The sequence below is a fragment of the Meleagris gallopavo genome, chromosome 15 (assembly GCF_000146605.3).
Source record: "Meleagris gallopavo isolate NT-WF06-2002-E0010 breed Aviagen turkey brand Nicholas breeding stock chromosome 15, Turkey_5.1, whole genome shotgun sequence".
Lineage (NCBI taxonomy): Eukaryota > Metazoa > Chordata > Aves > Galliformes > Phasianidae > Meleagris > Meleagris gallopavo.
In genome coordinates this window covers 15444469-15450423 of record NC_015025.2, presented here as the reverse complement: position 1 = coordinate 15450423, position 5955 = coordinate 15444469, and positions in this window count along the sequence as shown.

Genomic DNA, 5955 nt, shown 5'->3' with positions numbered 1-5955 from the left:
CCGTGGCCGTGCTGGCACCGCCACCTCGCGTCCGGCCCTGGCCCTGCTCCCGGCTCTTCCCGGCCGCTTAACAGGGCAAACGCTGCGGGAAAGGCGAGCTGAAAAACGCCGGGAAAACGGGCTGCTGCTGCCGAGTGTGGGCTGTGGCCGCAAATCGGGCACCCCGGGCTCTCCTCAGCGTGAACTACACGTCTCGGGTTAAATAAACACCGCATGCAGCATAAGATGGAAGGAAGTGACCGGGCTGCTCAACTGGCTCACAAAATCGGCACCGCAACGTGCAGTCACCGATGATTTCACAGATAATTACACAGTGGTATCAGAAAAGTTCAGTGTATTTTGGCAGACATCAGTTAAAATGAGGATACTCAGAATAATGAACATAATGATAAAGAGCCCTGCACTCAAACAGCAAAGAAAACCCAACGGGGAAGTTTTAGAATGAAATCTTTGTGCATGGAAGTTACCGAGCTGTCAGTTTCTGCTGGCTGCACTGAAGTTGCAGATACTTCAGGAGGAACGAAGGAAGGGAGGAACGGAGGAGGACACTGACTTAAACAGTACAGTCCTATAGCCTGAGGGAGGAAAGTACTGATCTGTGTACTTATAGCTTCTAAATTTCAAGCCCGAGAGTTAAATAGTATATCAAACCCTTGCTTTTGACCTTAATCAATTCATTAATTCAGAAGCAGCTGTGAGGCTCCTGAGCCAAGGTTCTGTTTCTTACTGCTGGACCTGACTTTTAAATTGCAAACCAGCAGAATATGGGACTGCTGTACATTGTATCTCAGAAAAAGACAAAATTTTGTGCATCTTCACTTGCTGTTCCCACACACCAGCTGAAGAAGAACTTGTCGGTGCTGCCATAAGGTTTAGAATGAGGATTTAAAAGGGTTAGTGTGAGGACGTGTTAACTTAGATGCCTTCATCACATGTTTAAGTCTGGTAGAGTCAAAGCATACGGGCTTTAACATCTCCATGACCAGATAGATGAAATGATAGGCTTCCTTTAGGATTTAAACTCCTTAGTGCTGCCTTGGTTGACAGTAGAGAGTATTCTACCAGCTTTTTCAAATACTTTAGATATTAATGTTAGTTAATGTGATTTAATAATATCTAAATCAATTTCATGAAGCCAGTGCTGTCCTATTGGCAAGGCTTGGAGAATCAATTCACTGTGCCCAGCAAAAAATCGATCCTGTCCAAACAAACACTGAAATCATTTGTGATCACATGGCGTGGTTAAGACCCGAGTCCCCAAGGGAGGCAGACAGGATCCCCTGGGCAGAAGTCCTGAGGGCAGAGTGGAAGCAAGGCAGGCTCAATGTGCAGGCAACAGCACGGGGATGAGTCTAATAAAGAGCTGTGATTCCTGACGAGGTGCTGTGAAGTATTCTGACATCAATACTGTGTGATTAGTGAATACAGACGTATTTAAACTCCAAGTCTTTTTGAAAAATTATAATCAGAATTGTCCTTTGAAAAGAACAAAAACCTTAGAATTTTAATCACAACAGCTTTAGAAAAGCATCTGCACTTTTCAAATAATAAATGAAAGGAATTCAACTCCTACCTTTATTTCTTTACACAGGATGTTCCAATCATTTTACTGTAATACAATTTCCTTTGATGCAGTGATTTCAATTGTAGAAGCATCACGCGATGCTTCCTTGCTAAATAGAAGGCAGTGGCCAAATCCATCAAAATGCTGCCTGAGACAAGTAAACTTGAAAATCTGGGCCAAACGCACCAGTGACCTAAATGTAAAATATGTGTCAGCACCACACTAAGGACCTTACCTATTCAGCTGCGAAACTGAAGCAGCTCATCTCAAGTGCAGTTACAGTTCTGTGATGGAAAAGAAAAGCGGCATCTATCAGAAGGAAGAGGATGAAGCTTGTCCCACTTTTAGAGATGCCTATGTAACCTTTGATTTAGCTGGGGGAAAATTTAGTCCAAGCTTAAAGTGTATGTTCCAAAGGTCACAGCAGAGCTATGCTGAAACCCGGCACACCAGTGATATGACATCATTCACAGGTTTGAGGCCCTTCCTTATGGCAAAGTGCTATGATAGCGCTCCAGCTTTCACTAATCATGGGACTCTGACTTCATCAAATTTCGTGGGTGCTAAAATAGGCGTCTTTAAAGAAGCAGCAGTGAATGTTAGAAGGGTAGTACTCAGTTTGGTCTCTAGTAGCAATGGTACGTACACATCTCACCTTCCATCTCGCAGTGCAAAAGCACAAGCTGTAAATACCAATCAAGCTACCCACGCATAATGAGAAATGTAGGAGCTGTTTATCAGCATTTAGCTGCACCACACTGAACTTCGAGGCACCCAGGGATACAGCAATAATTTCTAGTGGAAATTGAAGGAGTTATTCTGAGAAGAAAGAAATACTGAAGTTCCAGACAGATGCTCTGATTTGGAAATCACTTCACGGTGCCACCCAAGTAGCCTTCAGCCACATTTTCTGTAACTGCCAGTGCTCCTCAGCAGCCTCCTGTCTAAATACCAAGCAAAAGCAACACTCTACCAGGGCAAGGCTCAGATAAACCACAGAAAAGAGCACAGTTGCTGAGGAGAATGGTATGGCAAAGAGAAGCAGAAATGTATGACTCCAGCAGGTGCTTCAGGCTTACTGTCAGAGCACTGTAAAGGGACACTGGTTCCAGAGAGAGCCACCAGCAGATCCTACAGGCAGCTGGCAGCACTTTCAATTCAATCTCAATCCATAGCTACAGACATTAACCACGTCCTGGTAGGAACTCTGCTGTAACAGAGACCTTTAACCTAGGTGCTGTCATGAAAGATTTCTAGTACTTCTAGAGTAGAGCAGTCTTCACATCCCTCAGGCAGCTCGAGTTCCCTAGAAGTGAGGCAGGCAAGAAAAGAATAATAGTGAGATAAAATAATAAGTTATCCACTGACCCAGCAATGCGAATTACATACAGTGCAGATCTCATCTGCTGAAATCCAGCAGTGTGTGTGAAGTCATAACAGATCTTTCACTTTGCAGAATAAGCAGAAAGAAACACTAAATGATAGAATCTCCCCAAGAAGAGATCTGCTAGCAAAAGAATGAGTGCCATAAAGTAGGGTTTATTACAAAGAACATGGTAAAACATTATACAGCTTTGCTCTTGATCTTTTATTTATTACTCAAGTGCGTAATGCATTTTCATCAAAAAAAGGCAGAGGAAGAACAGCTTTCATGGTTGCTCAATGTGTAAGCATGGGCAAGCTTAAGCAAGTGTAAGTAAGACAGAAAATTCAAACAGAAAACATGAGACAACAATTTTTTTTCCCCTATCATATAAGACACAGAATGTGGGCATAGCTTCAGCAAAGAAAACAGTTTGCACCTTTTATAAGACACTAAATCCAAAGCAAACTCATTGTACAAGGTGCTATATTTTCAAAGATGGAGCATTTCAAATCTGCAAGTTAAACTTCATCATTAGTGGATCATCTCTGAGTGTCTTATAGGAAAAAACTTGTGAACTGTGAGGCGTGTACTGGCAGAAACCGGTGCATCTCCTTCACTGTCTTGAAGCTGCCCTTTCATGCAGTCTCACAAAATCATTTCTATTTTGCTTTACCAGAAAATGAAGAGTTCTCTCATCTGCATAGCTCCAGAAAGAATATGTTGGTGGAAAAGATGATGACAAACTTCACCCTGTTCCCATTAGCACTGCCTAGCATGATGCACTTTCTAAGTACCTACATGCAAGTAGGAAATGGTTGAGTAAGTGCAATGTCTTGCCTTCTCTTGCACCCTCAGGCCTACCAGGCTACACTCTGATACAGATGAGGACGAATTTGTCCTGCAAAGCTGGAGCTGACAACTAATACCCTAAAAATATGTTGAGAAGCTCAGTGCAAACAGAGAGAGATAATTAATGAAAGCTCAAACCTAAGCTGAGAGTAAATTCTAATAATCTAAGCAAATCCAAATAGATTTCTAGCCAAAGAGCATTTCACCAGCAAATCACAATTAAACAGCCCACTGCTTGGGATTTGGGTCTCATTTCACTGTCTAGTGAACTGCAACAAAGTCACACAGTTCAGCAAAGTGGCACTAAGCCATCAACATCAGATGTAGCCTGCACACTCTACAGGTCTTCCGTGAAAGCTTGGATCTTCTCAGGCTCCAAACACTAATTTACCTAAAGTATAAATTTGTGGGAAGCAGCTTATACCACAGTCACTGATCTCTGCATTATCTGTGACTATAATTCCCCCATCATTATTTCATTCAGTTCTACAAACATGCATGTTTTCTGTGAGGCTGTTCTCAGGAGATACTGCATACACTGCACCACAAGTTACATTTTTGCAGAAGCTTATAACAGAACTGTAATTTAAATACAGTAATCTCACTAGAAGAAGATTATATCCAAGAGTTTGTAACAAAATAACTGCAATTGTGTCCAAAGCCACGATGAATTAAAATAAATAAGTAAAATGATAGCAATAAAAAAATAAAGCAAAGCAAAGAAAAAATGTACTTCAAAACAGGGAATTTACTTTTGCAGAAGTATGTGTACGCAAGTGGCAAGCAATGAGAATGGGATTGCAGCTGTTTATGTATGCACAACTAACTTCTAAACCTCATTGCCGTGCACCTATTCAGCAACAACAATAATGTGGCAATTATGATTCATTTCATTCAGAAGTTTCACCTAAACAACCTCAGTTGGGCTTCTCCCTTATTCTGTCTACAGCAAAGCCCATCTGGGTCAAAAATGCATCTTTATTTTTTCCTGCACTCTGCACCAGTACCTTAGGTACTTAATAAAAACAAATTCTAATTAACAGCCAGCGTATAATCTTTTCTGCTGGCCAAGCATGAAAAAAAGGAGCAAAATGATGGAACTAGATGGATAAACAGAGTGACCAGCAAAGACTGGGCAGTGAAGGAAGGGAGCTCCTTCATATTAATCTCTTCTTTAGTTAGACTCTCCTGTCCCTCTTCTTCTATTTCTCACATAACAGCACCTGCAGACTTTTTTTCTCAGATCTCTCCCAGTCCATGGCAATTTCATCTCCATCCTGGGCTGTCTCAGTCATTTTTTTCTCTCAGTTCCACAGTAACCCTAACTCCTGCAGCTTACTAAAAGGTAAAGGTTGACAGCTGGTCTTTAGTAAAGACAAGAAGCTCCACGGCTCTAGCAAATGTCTCATCTGGTCTCAGCAAAATATTCATTTTATTTGATTGAATGCCAGCAATTACTTACTTTTCTCTCAGTAGCACCATCACCCACAAAGTCTGCTTCACACAAAACTTTCCCATTCATGCAGTGAGCAGCACGTTCTATTCCAACTGGGAGATGAAGGAAGATCCCAGGGAAAGATATTGAACCTGGAGACAAAACCACCTCATGTAATTAAGCTCTGGCCTTGGAGAAAAAAAACAAACAACAAAACGCAGAACCAACAAAACAAACAAAATCACGTTCAACAGATAAGGGCTGAGGAAAAACTTTTTCTCTCAAATGGTGGTCAGGCACTGGAATGGCTGCACAGGGAGGTGGTGGAGTCGCCGGCCCTGGCAGTGTTCAAGAGGCGTCTGGATGAGGAGCTACGAGATGTGGTTTAGTGCTTGTGGTGGCAGCGGTGATGGGAGGGCGGTTGGACTGGATGATCTTATAGGTCGTTTCCAACCCTGTGATTCTATTATGTATGATTCTATGATTTTAGACAAAATGGTAGGAAACAGAAGCGAAGCTTCCAGGCCTCAGATCTTACAGGGAGACTGGAAAACATGAGGATAACGCCGCGCGGAGCAGCGCGCCGGTAAGGAGCCAACCGAGCCCAGCAGGAGCAGCGCCACGGCACCAAACGCCCGTCCGCCATCTTCCCGCCGCCCCGCTCCACGTTCCCATGGCAACGCGATACTTCGCGGGCGCCACGCAGGCAGAAGGCGGTGCCGCGAGCGGCGCGTGCTCAGC